This window comes from Salvelinus alpinus, chromosome 5 (genome assembly GCF_045679555.1).
Source record: "Salvelinus alpinus chromosome 5, SLU_Salpinus.1, whole genome shotgun sequence".
In the NCBI taxonomy this organism is placed as follows: domain Eukaryota; kingdom Metazoa; phylum Chordata; class Actinopteri; order Salmoniformes; family Salmonidae; genus Salvelinus; species Salvelinus alpinus.
Genome location: NC_092090.1, coordinates 88,627,018 through 88,642,225, shown reverse-complemented (window position 1 = coordinate 88,642,225; position 15,208 = coordinate 88,627,018). Strand labels below are relative to the sequence as shown.

Below are 15,208 nucleotides of genomic sequence, written 5' to 3'. Positions count from 1 at the left end.
TTTCGTAATTTACACTTAGAAATTTCAGAATTGATTTTACCTTACGAAAAATGTATCCACCCCTACAAAAATGTCAATTTATTATAATTCACATTTCCTGTTGCTGCAGATTTATTTTCCTGCTGTAGCGAACTGGTCCAAATTAAGATCCTACATCTGTACTACTCCTGGACCAATGGAGAGTTTCCTTTGAACATTCTTTTTAGTCAAGGATTTGAAAGTAGGCTTAATCTGGGCCTGTGAACATGTCCCCAAATGTAAACTGATACTAGGCCTAATGGCTCTCATTGCAAGATCCTCTAGTCTTCTGGTTTCCTATAGGTTTTTCTTATGTGCGGCTCAATTTGTTTGACCACACACTTCATTTCCCATGATGCCCCAAGGACGTAGGTCTCTAGCCACACACAAAAAATAGACAGGAAGTCACTAAGAGGGTTTACAAGGGGCTGTTTAAAGATAAGATGTATTGTTTCTCCACAATCCAGGATAAAGAAGGTTGTGTTCCCTTGAGGGCCACTTGAGGAGAAACCAAGATAACAATCTGGCAATTTATTACCCATCTTATCAGAACAGAATGGTTTAGTCCCTGTGCGTAAATCATGCATTGAAATCACTGGGGGATTTGTGAGAACATTCTTAGTCTTTGCACAGATCTCAAGGTAGGATTTGGTCCATATTGTCCTGTGAGTGGGTGTTTAAAGCCCTGGGGGCCAGGTCACTGGGCGTCCTGGGACCCCTGTCCTGGTAGAGAGAGGGAGGGCTGGAGGGTAAGAAGCTCTGTTAGCAGGGGCCATAAATAACCTGTTTATGAACTAGGGCCGGACAAAAGGTCAGTTACAGAGGACTAATACAAACATTGTGTGTGTGTGTGTGTGTGCGTGCGTGCGTGCGTGCGTGCGTGTTAGGCCTTTATTGAAGATTCCTGGGGTCTGTTTGCATTAAACTTTAACAACTTAGCTGGGTTATCACCTGCTTCTTTTCTTTGCTCTTTTTCTCTCTCATTCTTTTTCACAACACACAGAAGTTGAAAAGTGTAACATGTCTTCTTAGCGAGATAATTTTAGGGTACAAAAGTGACTAAGATGAGGCAAGTTTTCTTCGGGAGCACAAGAAAGGAGAAGAAAGAGTACAAAACAGGTGTTGAACTTAACCTGACATTAATATCTGATGCACATGACTCCTAGAAGTTGTAATGATACACTATATATAATATAAGGTTTGGCTGTTAAACTGCTCTTAAGCAGGTGTTTTAGATGACTTACTCCTACATCAAACTCCTAACGGTGCATTTTACAGCCTCACCGTTGCTGGTGGAAAAGATCAAGCTTTTAAATCGTCTTGAAGATTGTGTATTAGCAATGTAGGCTAAGGAGTATCTTTTTTTATACTGTTATTATGGTAGTTCATGATACAGTATGCTCTTGATATTGATATTGCTTGAGTTAAGTCACTGTTGGAAATATTAACTAACGTTCTTTCCTTACTGTCTGTATTGGTCGTGCTTTGCAAAGTCAGCAGAAAATGAGAGAAAGAGAGAGAGGGATGATGATGCACTGGTTGAGCTGTTCCCTCTGTGTCTTGCCAGGTGGTTAACAGTCTACACCTGTTGCTTCAGAGTCTGAGGTAGCATTGTGGCACCAGGTGATATTCCTCATTTTGGGTTGAATGTCCACAGCAGCTTGCCCAATCATTATGTCAACACAGCGTCCCTTCACACTAGTGATTTTATGATATAGCTATGTAAAGTCGGAGTGTTTGCAAAAGAAACAACCTGGGTGCTATTGCTATCACATTCACTATGCTCGTAAACTCTGATCTAGGATCAGGAACGCTGATCACACAATCTATTAATCTATAGGCGCACACACCCAGTCTCTGCTGAATAGGGGACTATCTCTGTAAAATGTGTAACATTTTATATTGCCTGTAAATGTTAAGTTAACAACAGTACTCAGTAGTGTGGTCTAGTTGACAATGAGAACAGTGACAGATAGCTGTAAAGAGTGGTGTGTGGAGTGATGAATCATGCTTCACCATCTGGCAGTCCGACGGACGAATCTGAGGTTGGCGTATGCCAAGAGAACACTAGCTGCCCGAATGCATAATGCCAACTGTAAAGTTTGGCGGAGGAGGAATAATGGCCTGGGGCTGTTTTTCATGGTTCAGGCTAGGCCCTTTAGTTCCAGTGAAGGGAAATCTTAACGCTACAGTATACAGTGACATTCTAGACAATTCTGTGCTTCCAAATTTGTGGCAACAGTTTTGGGAAGGCCCTTTCCTGTTTCACCATGACAATACACACAGCGAGATCCATACAGAAATGGTTTATCGAGATCAGTGTCGAACACCTTTGGGATGAATTGGAACGCTGACTGCGAGCCAGGCCTAATCACCCAACATCAGTGCCCGACCTCACTAATGCTCTTGTGGATGAATGGAAGCAAGTCCCTGCAGCAATGTTCCAACATCTAGTGGAAAGCCTTCCCAGAAGAGTGGAGGATGTTATAGCAGCAAAGGTTGGACCAACTCCATATTAATGCCCATGATTTTGATGTTGACGAGCAGGTGTCTACATACTTTTGGTCATATAGTGTATGAGTGTATGAGTGCAGATTATACTGACAAACTACATGCTTCGTTGAATTTTGGATGTCAGTAGATTATCACATAGGGTAGAAGGGATGATAAAGAAGGGATGATGAAGGAAGAGGGGGCGGTCTTCTTGTAACACTCTCAGTCAGCTGGGACTTCTGTGGCAATGATGCTAACTTTGTGTGTTTTTACATAGCTCCCATGGCCTCATTTCAACAGACACCAACTCATGGTTTTGTACAGTAGCATACTGTATATCCTAGTTAACTATACCTTGTCTGGGATTCCCTTCCTGCTTTATAAACACCTACAGGACAGTTCCAGTTCTGGGGTAGTTTCCTGAAGGTGCCTTTTTCTGAAGCACATTGATTAGTGATTTAGGTATTTTGTTTAGTTTCCTAATCTCCTTCTTAAGCATTGTCACCCGTTGCTTGCATTGATTTCAAGCATAGTTACACATACTGTGAATGCGTTCATATGCAATCAACACAAGACCTATTGATTTTTTGGGCTTCAGTATAGGAATCCTGTGTACTACGGTATGTTGGACTATCCTCTTGTAGAGCCTCGCTACGTTATGACTCACTCTTTCCCCTTCTACACAATGCACTAGCCACTGTATGCCTTTTCCCCATTCGCACAAACTGCCATGCCTGGGGAAATAGCACCCCCATGTTCAGTATATGGCACACACTCCACACTATGTTCCCCCATGACAGGCCTGCCTGAGTTGTCACCATTCCACCCAGACCACAGGCTGATGTGTGGCTGATGTTGTTGGCTAGCCTAGCTGAGGGGGGAACACCCTGACTGTAACTGCTCCTCTTCCTCCCAGAGGACAGGGCAGGTCCAGGAGCATCCAGTCCCAGGGAATTCCCAGAGGCTTCCTATGGAGGCTCTCCAATGTTTGGAGGTTTTGCGTGTTGAGTCACTTCTCTCATACCCATTGACAAATGGCGCCGGAAGAAATGGCAGCAGTTATTTGCGTTATTTGTAACTTATTTTGTACATAATGTTTCTGCAACCGTATCTTACGGCAAAAAAGAGCTTCTGGATATCAGGACAGCGATCACTCACCTCGGATTAGAAGAAGATTTTTTCTTCAACAAGCAGGACGCACAAGACATTCTCCTAACACCGACAAGACCAACATCCCAGTTATTTGCAAGAGGAAGAGACGCAGGTACAGAGGACACAGAGCGGGATGCCTCGTGAGGATCCACAGAAAGCGAGTGGGAAAGCTGCCGTTACTGTCAATATTACTCGCCAACGTGCAATCATTGGACAATAAATTAGACAAGGTACGATCACGAATATCCTACCAAAGGGACATCAAAAACTGTAATATCCTATGTTTCAAGGAATCGTGGCTGAATGATGACATGGATATTCAGCTAACGGGATATACGCTGCACCGGCAAGAAAGAAATGCACACTCCGGTAAGACGAGGCATGGCGGTCTGTGCATATTTGTAAACAACAGCTGTTGCACGAAATCTAAGGAAGTCTCTAGATTTTGCTCGCCTGAAGTAGAGTATATTGTGATAAATTGCAGGCCACACCACTTGCCTAGAGAGTTTTCAGCTATACTTTTCGTGGCTGTTTATTTACCACCACAGACAGATGATGGCACTAAGACCGCACTCAGTTAGCTGTATAAGGAAATAAGCAAACAGGAAACCATTCACCCAGAGGCGGCTCTCCTAGTGGCCGAAGACTTTAATGCAGGGAAACTTAAATATGTTCTCCCAAATGTTAAATGTGCGACCAGAAGGAAAAAATTCTTGATCACCTGTACTCCACACACAGAGACGCATACAAAGCTCCCCTAAACCCTCCATTTGGTAAATCCGACAACAACTCTATCCTCATGATTCCTGCTTACAAGCAACAATTAAAGCAGGAATCACCAGTGACTCGGTCTATAAAAAAGTGGTCAGATGAAGCAGATGCTAAACTACAGGACTGTTTTGTTATCACAGACTGGAACATGTTCCGGGATTCTTCCGATGGCATTGAAGAGTACACCACATCAGTCACTAGCTTTATCAATAAGTGCATCGAGGACGTCGTCCCCATAGTGACTGTACGTACATATCCCAACCAGAAGCCATGGATTACAGGCAACATTCGCACTGAGCTAAAGGGTAGAGCTGCCGCTTTCAAGGTGCAGGATTCTAACCCGGAAGCTTATAAGAAATCCTGCTATGCCCTGCGACGAACCATCAAACAGGCAACGCGTCAATACAGGGCTAAGATTGAACTATACTAGACCGGCTCCGACGCTCGTCTTATGTGGCAGGGCTTGCAAACTATTACAGACTACAAAGGGACACGAGCCTACCAAACGAGCTAAATCACTTCTATGCTCGCTTCGAGGCAAGCAACACTGAGGCATGCATGAGAGCATCAGCTGTTCCGGACGACTGTGTGATCACGCTCTCCGTAACCGACGTGAGTAAGACCTTTAAACAGGTCAACATTCACTAGGCTGCGGGGCCAGACGGATTACCAGGACGTGTGCTCCGGGCATGTGCTGACCAACTGGCAGGTGTCTTCACTGACATTTTCAAAATGTCCCTGATTGAGTCTGTATTACCAACATGTTTCAAGCAGACTACCATAGTCCCTGTGCCCAAGAACACAAAGGCAACCTGCCTAAATGACTACAGACCCGTAGCACTCACATCCGTAGCCATGAAGTGCTTTGAAAGGCTGGTAATGGCTCACATTAACACCATTATCCCAGAAACCCTAGACCCATTCCAATTTTCATACCTCCCAAACAGATTCACAGATGATGCAATCTCTATTGCACTCCACACTGCCCTTTCCCACCTAGACTAAAGGAACACCTATGTGAGAATGCTATTCATTGACTACAGCTCAGCGTTCAACACCATAGTACCCTCAAAGCTCATCACTAAGCTAAGGATCCTGGGACTAAACATCTCCCTCTGCAACTGGATCCTGGACTTCCTGACGGGCCGCTCCCAGATGGTAGGGTAGGTAGCAACACGCTGATCCTCAACACTGGAGCCCCCCAGGGGTGTGTGCTCAGTCCCCTCCTGTACTCCCTGTTCACCCACGACTGCATGGCCAGGCACAACTCCAACACCATCATTAAGTTTGCAGACGACACAACAGTGGTAGGCCTGATCACCGACAACGACGAGACAGCCTATAGGGAGGCGGTCAGAGACATGGCCAGGTGGTGCCAGAATAACAACCTATCCCTCAACGTAACCAAGACTAAGGAGATGATTGTGGACTACAGGAAAAGGAGGACCGAGCACGCCCCCATTCTCATCGACGAGGCTGTAGTGGAGCAGATTGAAAGCTTCAAGTTCCTTGGTGTCCACATCACCAACAAACTAGAATGGTCCAAACAAACCAAGACAGTCGTGAAGAGGGCATGACAAAGCCTATTCCCCCTCAGGAAACTAAAAAGATTTGGCATGGGTCATGAGATCCTCCAAAGGCTCTACAGCTGCAACATCGAGAGCATCCTGACTGGTTGAATCACTGCCTGGTATGGCAATTGCTTGGCCTCCGACCGCAAGGCACTACAGAGGGTAGTGCGTACGGCCCAGTTCATCACTGGGGCTAAGCTGCCTGCCATCCAGGACCTCTACACCAGGTGGTGTCAGAGGAAGGCCCTAAAAATTGTCAAAGACCCCAGCCACCCCAGTCATAGACTGTTCTCTCTACTACCGCATGGCAAGCGGTACCGGAGTGCCAAGTCTAGGACAAAAAGGCTTTTCAACAGTTTTTACCCCCAAGCCATAAGACTCCTGAACAGGTAATCAAATGGCTACCTGGACTATCTGCATTGTGTGCCCAACCTCTCTTTTACGCTGCCGCTACTCTCTATTTATCATATATGCATAGTCACTTTAACTATACATTCATGCACATACTACCTCAATTGGCCCGACCAACCAGTGCTCCCGCACATTGGCTAACCGGGCTATCTGCATTGTGTCCCGCCACCCACCACCCGCCAACCTCTCTTTTATGCTACTGCTACTCTCTGTTCATCATATATGCATAGTCACTTTAACCATATTTACATGTACATACTACCTCAATCAGCCTGACATCGCTACTGTATATAGCCTCGCTGCTGTTATTTGTTTGTCTTTTTACTGTTGTTTTTATGTCTTTACTTACCTATTGTTCACCTAATACCTTTTTTGCAATATTGGTTAGAGCCTGTAAGTAAGCATTTCACTGTAAGGTCTACCTGTTTTATTCGGCGCACGTGACAAATAAACTTTGATTTGATTTGACCCATGACTTGTGGCAAGGGCTTTCTTGCAGCCGCTCACTTGCATGCATTGCCCAGAGCCATATATTTAGATAAATACCTACAGTACACTGCACTTGACACATGTTCAGGTTCTCTTGTTTGGATCATCCGTTGATTCATTGATGCTCCTCTGTGAAAGTAATACTTTAATGAATAGAGATGTGCTAGTTTGGTGTTGAGGTGAAGTTGGATACTGTCAGGATATTGTCAGCGACATCATCTTTCAGGGGTTCTAGAGAACTATCAGGCTGGGGGATAAATGCTTTACCATGTCAGACACATATTTTTTTATATATATATATACAGTACCAGTCAAAAGTTTGGACATACCTACTCATTCAAGGGTTTTTCTTTATTTTGACTATTTTCTACATTGTAGAATAATAGTGAAGACATCAAAACGATGAAATAACACATATGGAATCATGTAGTAACCAAGAAAGTGTTAAACAAATCAAAATATATTTTATATTTGAGATTCTTCAAAGTAGCCACCCTTTACCTTGATGACAGCTTTGCACGCTCTTGGCATTCTCTCAACCCTTGGTCTGAGAGAGAGGAAAAACATAATTTTCTATTTATTTTTTGCGGATTATGATGCTTCCTATTGGATTTATATGGTCTAGGAAAGTTCCCTGTCCTTTTCTTTGCGCTACATTAACTCACATTAAATATTGTACTTATCCATATTATGACTAGACTACACATGACCTTTCTCACTGTGTTGCCAGTATCCATGCTATTGTACTACTGTAGGGTGTCTAAAGGTCCATATCATGTCCAACCCATTCTATACCAACGATACCACTGTCTCATCTAGCTGTCTCTACTGGGCATGGAGCTGCTAGCGTCCTGTTTTGTGTTTCCATTTTCACAGTTTTGTGTCGTGGTGCGATGCCGCTAATTTGTGTTTGGATAAATCGCTAAACCAACAAAAGCAGACAGGGACCAGAGTAACTGAAAAGTAGGATAATTAATACAACTCAAATTGTGTATTTGGTTGCAAATTACAAAGAAATTTAGACGGCCAGTTCTGTATGACAATTGGAAGAAAGCTGAAAATGAAGATTTGCCAGGCCACAATGGAGGATACAATTTAGGACTAATCCATGTGGTCTGTCTGGGTGTCCATCATTCATCTTTTTATCTGTTTGCACAAGTTGCACTTACACGTATTTGTTAAAGAACTGCATTAATTTTGACATGCAGCTTTCTCCCACAATCTTGCCGGAGTCTTTCTGTTACAATCAGACATGTGACCACCCAATAGTGTCATCATGTTCATGGCAAGATCTATTCTTAAGAGAAACATGTCTTCTGTGGCTGCTGGCATATTACACTCATAACAGGAGAGACGTGCATGTCCTCCCCCTGTTTAACACACACACACACACACACACACACATACACACACACACACTAAGCTGTTTAGAAAGGCTCAAATGATCAGTCTTTATCAGGGCATTGCCGCCTCTCACTTCCGTCTCATTATCTTCCCCACAGCCTCTGCTAGGTGGATCTGCTGCTGACAGGGCAAGCTTTCCACTAGATGCCCACGCTTCCCATAATAAAGACCCCCTCCCAACCCAAAACACACATACAGTGCTATACGATCACACACCCGCACGTATGCATACACACACACACACACATAATTGTTTTCCAGAGATACATGCCATTTTGAGCTAGGAAAGGGGGATATGGCTAATGGTTGCGTGGGCTCCAACAGTAGTCCTGTCTGTTGTAATAATGTGTACTGTCTACTAAGTCCTGTCTGTTGTAATAATGTGTACTGTCTACTAAGTCCTGTCTGTTGAAATAATGTGTACTGTCTACTAAGTCCTGTCTGTTGTAATAATGTGTACTGTGTACTAAGTCCTGTCTGTTGTAATAATATATACTGTCTATTAAGTGCTGTCTGTTGTAATAATGTGTACTGTCTACTAAGTCCTGTCTGTTGTAATAATGTGTACTGTCTATTAAGTGCTGTCTGTTGTAATAATGTGTACTGTCTATTAAGTGCTGTCTGTTGTAATAATGTGTACTGTCTACTAAGTCCTGTCTGTTGTAATAATGTGTACTGTCTACTAAGTCCTGTCTGTTGTAATAATGTGTACTGTCTACTAAGTCCTGTCTGTTGTAATAATGTGTACTGTCTACTAAGTCCTGTCTGTTGTAATAATGTGTACTGTCTACTAAGTCCTGTCTGTTGTAATAATGTGTACTCTCTACTAAGTCCTGTCTGTTGTAATAATGTGTACTGTTTACTAAATCCTGTCTGTTGTAATGTGTACTCTCTACTAAGTCCTGTCTGTTGTAATGTGTACTCTCTACTAAATCCTGTCTGTTGTAATGTGTACTCTCTACTAAATCCTGTCTGTTGTAATGTGTACTCGCTACTAAATCCTGTCTGTTGTAATGTGTACTCTCTACTAAATCCTGTCTGTTGTAATGTGTACTCTCTACTAAATCCTGTCTGTTGTAATGTGTACTCTCTACTAAATCCTGTCTGTTGTAATAATGTGTACTCTCTACTAAATCCTGTCTGTTGTAATAATGTGTACTCTCTACTAAATCCTGTCTGTTGTAATGTGTACTCTCTACTAAATCCTGTCTGTTGTAATGTGTACTCTCTACTAAATCCTGTCTGTTGTAATGTGTACTCTCTACTAAATCCTGTCTGTTGTAATAATGTGTACTCTCTACTAAATCCTGTCTGTTGTAATGTGTACTCTCTACTAAATCCTGTCTGTTGTAATGTGTACTCTCTACTAAATCCTGTCTGTTGTAATGTGTACTGTATATTAAGCAATTAATGGGGTTTCACCTTGCGGACTCTGCAACATAGGGTCATTTTCCTTAAAGTTTCTTATAGCACAGTGTGGATGAAATCGCTTAACTTTTTGGAAAACCAAAGGATGTCTAGATTATCAAGTAGACTTTGCCTTTATGAATGAGTTCATTGTGTCCCTGCTCCCAGTGTAACCAGGGTGACTTCAGGACATTCACTTGGGAGTTGGATGCTCCCAGTGTAACCAGGGTGACTTCAGGACATTCACTTGGGAGTTGGATGCTCCCAGTGTAACCAGGGTGACTTCAGGACATTCACTTGGGAGTTGGATGCTCCCAGTGTAACCAGGGTGACTTCAGGACATTCACTTGGGAGTTGGATGCTCCCATAAGGAATGCCTTGTTCCCCTCTATGCCCACTATGTGTTTCCATTTTCACTGGGGTCATGTCCCTTTCCCTTTGTCCTCCAGTCCTACATTCCACCTCCCCTCCCTGCTGCTGAACTTCTGGTCTGGGCACTGACTGTCTGGACTAGGTCTATATATATATATATATATATATATATATATATATATATATATCCTGTCTATATATATATATATATACACACACACACACACACACACACACACACACACACACACACACACACACACACACACACACACACACACACACACTCACTAGGGATTCCCCTCAGACACTTACACTGATTAGCACTAGTTTATGTCTCTGATTGAAGCAGAGTGGTGTGGGTGTGTACTGTGGGCAGCCATACCCAAAGATCTAGATACCAAATAGAAAAAGTAGGTATCCAACTCCAGTCTTCCCCCCTCTACTTCAACAGGCTCCCTGCTCTTTTCCGTAGGCTATTACCCTCCCCTCACCCCCGTCTGTTCCTCTCATACTATGATTCCTTACTCTATTGATGTGGGGGGGTGACAGGAGAAGCTGGTAAAGAAAAGCCAGGGCCCAGTTTTTCAAAAGTTATCTACCTGGATTTCGCCTATTGGATAGGTTGCATATAAATACAATGAATAGAACAGACAAATAATTTTTCACTTGAATGGGGACTCCTGTTCTATTCATTCTATTTCTATGCATTTCATTCTCTCCAATAAAACTGAGCCCTGGCGTATTGTCCTAAGCTGTGCTCCGCACGCTACCGCTGGCATTTATCTGTGTCGGATGTATAAGACAGGGGAATAATGGAAGTGTGTCTGTGTGATGGGCATATGGGTACTGTATGGCGGATGGGTGTACATATACAGTATGCTGGCTGTTATGTCTGTATTGAGAGAGCACATGGAACGTGTTTTCTTTAAGGATATTTTTCTTAAGGATGTGTGTGTATGAGGGGCAGGCAGTTGTGTGTTAGACTACAAAGTGGGGAGGTATATTCTGAGGGTCGAAGATGTGTTTGTAAATGTGGACATAAGGCTGGGGTCATAACTGTGTGTGTCTACAAATTGGGGAATGTATGGTATGTATAAGTAATTTGTATGTGAATGGATTATGCATATCAAGGCCATGTATCTAATTTAATAGGATTTTTTTACAAACATTTACAAACGTGTGTGTGGTATCCATTAGCTTAGTTCTTTTTTTTCTTTTTTATTCTGAAATGTAACCTTTATTTAACTAGGCAAGTCAGTTAAGAACAAATTCTTATTTACAATGACGGCCTACCAGGGAACAGTGGGTTAACTGCCTTGTTCAGGGGCAGAACAACATATTTTTACCTACCTCAGCTCGGGGATTCGATCCAGCAACCTTTCGATTACTGGCCCAACGCTCTAACCACTAGGTTGCCTTCCGTCAAATCCATGGCTTCTGTTCTCCTTTCCCTATTGCTTACACAGTAAGTGTAACTTTCAACATGAATCTCATACATTTCTCAAGGATGTCATGTACTTGCACTGTCCAATATTCGTAGAAAATATATCTGGTCTATAGTGTTTCCTTGCAACAATTCCTCACAGAGATGCATCTCAATTGTCTGAAGGACCTTCCTCCCCTTGACCTTCCTTCCCTTGTATCCTTGCTTCCTTTTCGTTATATTCACTTACAGGAATAACCAGACAGGTGAATGCAAATCTCCCTATTGAATAGCAAGTATATATGTGCTATGAAGTGTGTTCATCAGCACTAGCAATATGCAAATGCACAATTCACAAGTTAACAAATTCCACATGAAAACAGAAAGATGTGTTTGCTCTGTCTGAAAGGAGGCCTTTTTTTCAATACCCCAGCTCTCTGTGAAAGGGTAGCCTATATCGGTCACACAGGATGGCAGTTCTGGTTCTGCCCAGTTATCTGCCCACACCCTGGCAAGGCCTGGCACAGGGCACAGATGTTGACCTTTAGCTTTATCACTGCGTCTCAGAAGGAAAAGAAAAGTCAAAGAAAAGTAAAGGAATGAGAGAAGCAAGACGTCATCCTGTGTCTTTCCACAGAGACTTCATCCTGTCTGCCTTTCCACAGAGACTTCATCCTGTCTGTCTTTCCACAGAGACTTCATCCTGTCTGTCTTTCCACGGAGACTTCATCCTGTCTGTCTTTCCACGGAGACTTCATCCTGTCTGTCTTTCCACGGAGACTTCATCCTGTCTGTCTTTCCACGGAGACTTCATCCTGTCCGTCTTTCCACGGAGTCTTCATCATATCCGTCTTTCCACGGAGACTTCATCCTGTCTGTCTTTCCACGGAGACTTCATCCTGTCCGTCTTTCCACGGAGACTTCATCATGTCCGTCTTTCCACGAGACTTCATCCTGTCCGTCTTTCCACAGAGACTTCATCCTGTCTTTCTTTACACAGAGACTTCATTCTGTCTTTCCACAGAGACTTCATCCTGTCCGTCTTTCCACGGAGACTTCATCCTGTTCGTCTTTCCACGGAGACTTTATCCTGTCCGTCTTTCCACGGAGACTTCATCCTGTTCGTCTTTCCACGGAGACTTCATCCTGTCCGTCTTTCCACGGAGACTTCATCCTGTCCGTCTTTCCACGGAGACTTCATCCTGTCCGTCTTTCCACAAGACTTCATCCTGTCCGTCTTTCCACAGAGACTTCATCCTGTCTGTCTTTTCACAGAGACTTCATTCCGTCTTTCCACTGAGACTTCATCCTGTCCGTCTTTCCACGGAGACTTCATCCTGTCCGTCTTTCCACGGAGACTTCATCCTGTCCGTCTTTCCACGGAGACATCATCCTGTCCGTCTTTCCACGCAGACTTCATCCTGTCCGTCTTTCCACGGAGACTTCATCCTGTCTGTCTTTCCACAGAGATTTCATTCTGTCTTTCAACAGAGACTTCATCCTGTCCGTCTTTCCACGGAGACTTCATCCTGTCCGTCTTTCCACGGAGACATCATCCTGTCCGTCTTTCCACGGAGACATCATCCTGTCCGTCTTTCCACGGAGACTTCATCCTGTCCGTCTTTCCACGGAGACATCATCCTGTCCGTCTTTCCACGGAGACTTCATCCTGTCCATCTTTCTGCACCTCTTCTAGTATAATACGATGTGGTGATCCTTTGGGGATTTTCTGAGATGGAGAAATCAACAGTTCCTGAAAGAATGGCTGTTCTGCTCAACAAGTCTGCAATATGTTTTGTTTTTCACGGTGTGCATCACACACACACACACACACACACACACACACACACACACACACACACACACACACACACACACACACACACACACACACACACACACACACACACACACTGAGTACTTTACATGCACAGTGATAATTCGATATTAAACTGATTATGCCAGTAGGCAGATTATGCAATAGTCATGTAAACACCTTACTCTGCTTATCTTAATCGGCGTATGGTCAAAATCAAAGTAAACTTACGCCGATTAAAACACCTGGTTTTCAGGGCAGTCTTTCGAATTATTAGGACATATAAACACCTTAACCGGTGTTCCAGCAGTGTATTTGATCTGCTCACGTGTTGGCGCCAGCCGAGCGAGCCTCCCTCATTAGCGTGAGTGAAGTGAGTTCAGAACAACTGAATGTATGCGTCTTAGAAGTAGTTTTCACACACAAGCTTTATATGTCCCAAAAATAACATGGTCGCTGTGGTAGAACGTTTAGTTTGATTGGCGATGTTCGGCATTTATCAGAGTGCCATCAGGTAGCCTGATTTCAGATGTGTCCATGTAAACAGGATTATTAAGGAAATCCTTCTTCTTCCAAAGCATGTAAATGTTTTAATTTGAACTATTATATTCATCTGACTATCCACAATAATCACATTATGTAACCATACTCATTGTTTGCATTAGTTCTGTATAACTGAGCTTTTGTCTCATAATGTCTTAGATGGAGCTGGCCCTAGTTCATAAATAGGTTCTTTATGCCTCTGCTAACAGAGCTTCTTACCCCCCCAGCCCTACCTCTCTCTACCTGGACAGGGGTCCCAGGACGCCCAGTGACCTGGCCCCCAGGGCTTTAAACACCCACTCACAGGACAATATGGACCCAACATAGCCTAAACACATTACGTTGGTCACTGGCAAGAAGGACTTGTGTCAAGGAAACAGTTTGTCGTCAGAATGAGAGGGAGCAGAGAAACAAATGTGCACATAATGATCTTCGAAATGTAATGAGCTGCAAAACCAACTGAATACAAGAGGCCCAGAACAGGAGTAGCCAAGCTGCAGTCGACTTCAGGGCTCACTGTGACTTGTCAGAGTGTTAGTGTACACAAGGGTTATAGTTTACCCCATGCTGTTATGACCTCTTCTACTCCCCTATCCTATCATTATAGTGATACATGAAACAGCACATCTTACAGGCAGAGTCATGTGAACCAGGGATGAACCACGGGGTCACAGAGATGTACTGTACTTCACAGTATAGATAGACTGACCTGTGATTAGCCACACTGAGCTGACTGACACTCTGCAATGGCATGGGGGTGAAGGGAGAGATCTGAGGGAAGAAGTGAAGGGGGTTGGAGTTAAAGTAAGAACAAAGCCTTAAGTGTGACTCAGTGTGACACATCATTACCTGAACACACGTACACTTTCTAAACCTTTGCTCAGATTCACCTTTGCGCGTTCAAACATGTAACGGTCACTCACACAGACCTGTGTACAAACACCCTCTAGTTAAACAGCTCTTTCATTTGAAACTCTGCACATTACTTTTATCATCTCTTATTAAACACGCCTACAGTTTCATAGACTCTCAGGCTGTGAGGCTCAGCCTGATTAGGATCAGTCAGTAACATCTTCATTTTGGTCTTATTTTTACGAGGTTGGGAAGCTGTCTTTCAATATAACCTGGGTGGTCTCCTCCGAATCCTGAAGCCATTAGTGCATTGTTAAAGTACTGATTTACATGGCCATGTCGTAATCAGCCCTCGTTGTTGGGGCTCTTTCACAGCCGTTATATCGGCTGTTTGGCAACACCAAGGCCGATGGCAGCGCTTAGGTTAGCAATCACACAAAACAAGGACAGGGAGTCTGAGGGGGGTTAATGTGCATTGTGGTA

The 15,208-nt window shown here is 43.6% G+C and overlaps 1 protein-coding gene across 8 annotated transcripts in view; it reads left to right on the top strand.

Annotated features, from left to right (window-relative positions):
* LOC139577171 (DNA repair protein XRCC4-like) overlaps positions 1-15,208 on the top strand; it is an 84,533-nt gene that overhangs the window by 16,739 nt on the left and 52,586 nt on the right. The window lies entirely within an intron of this gene.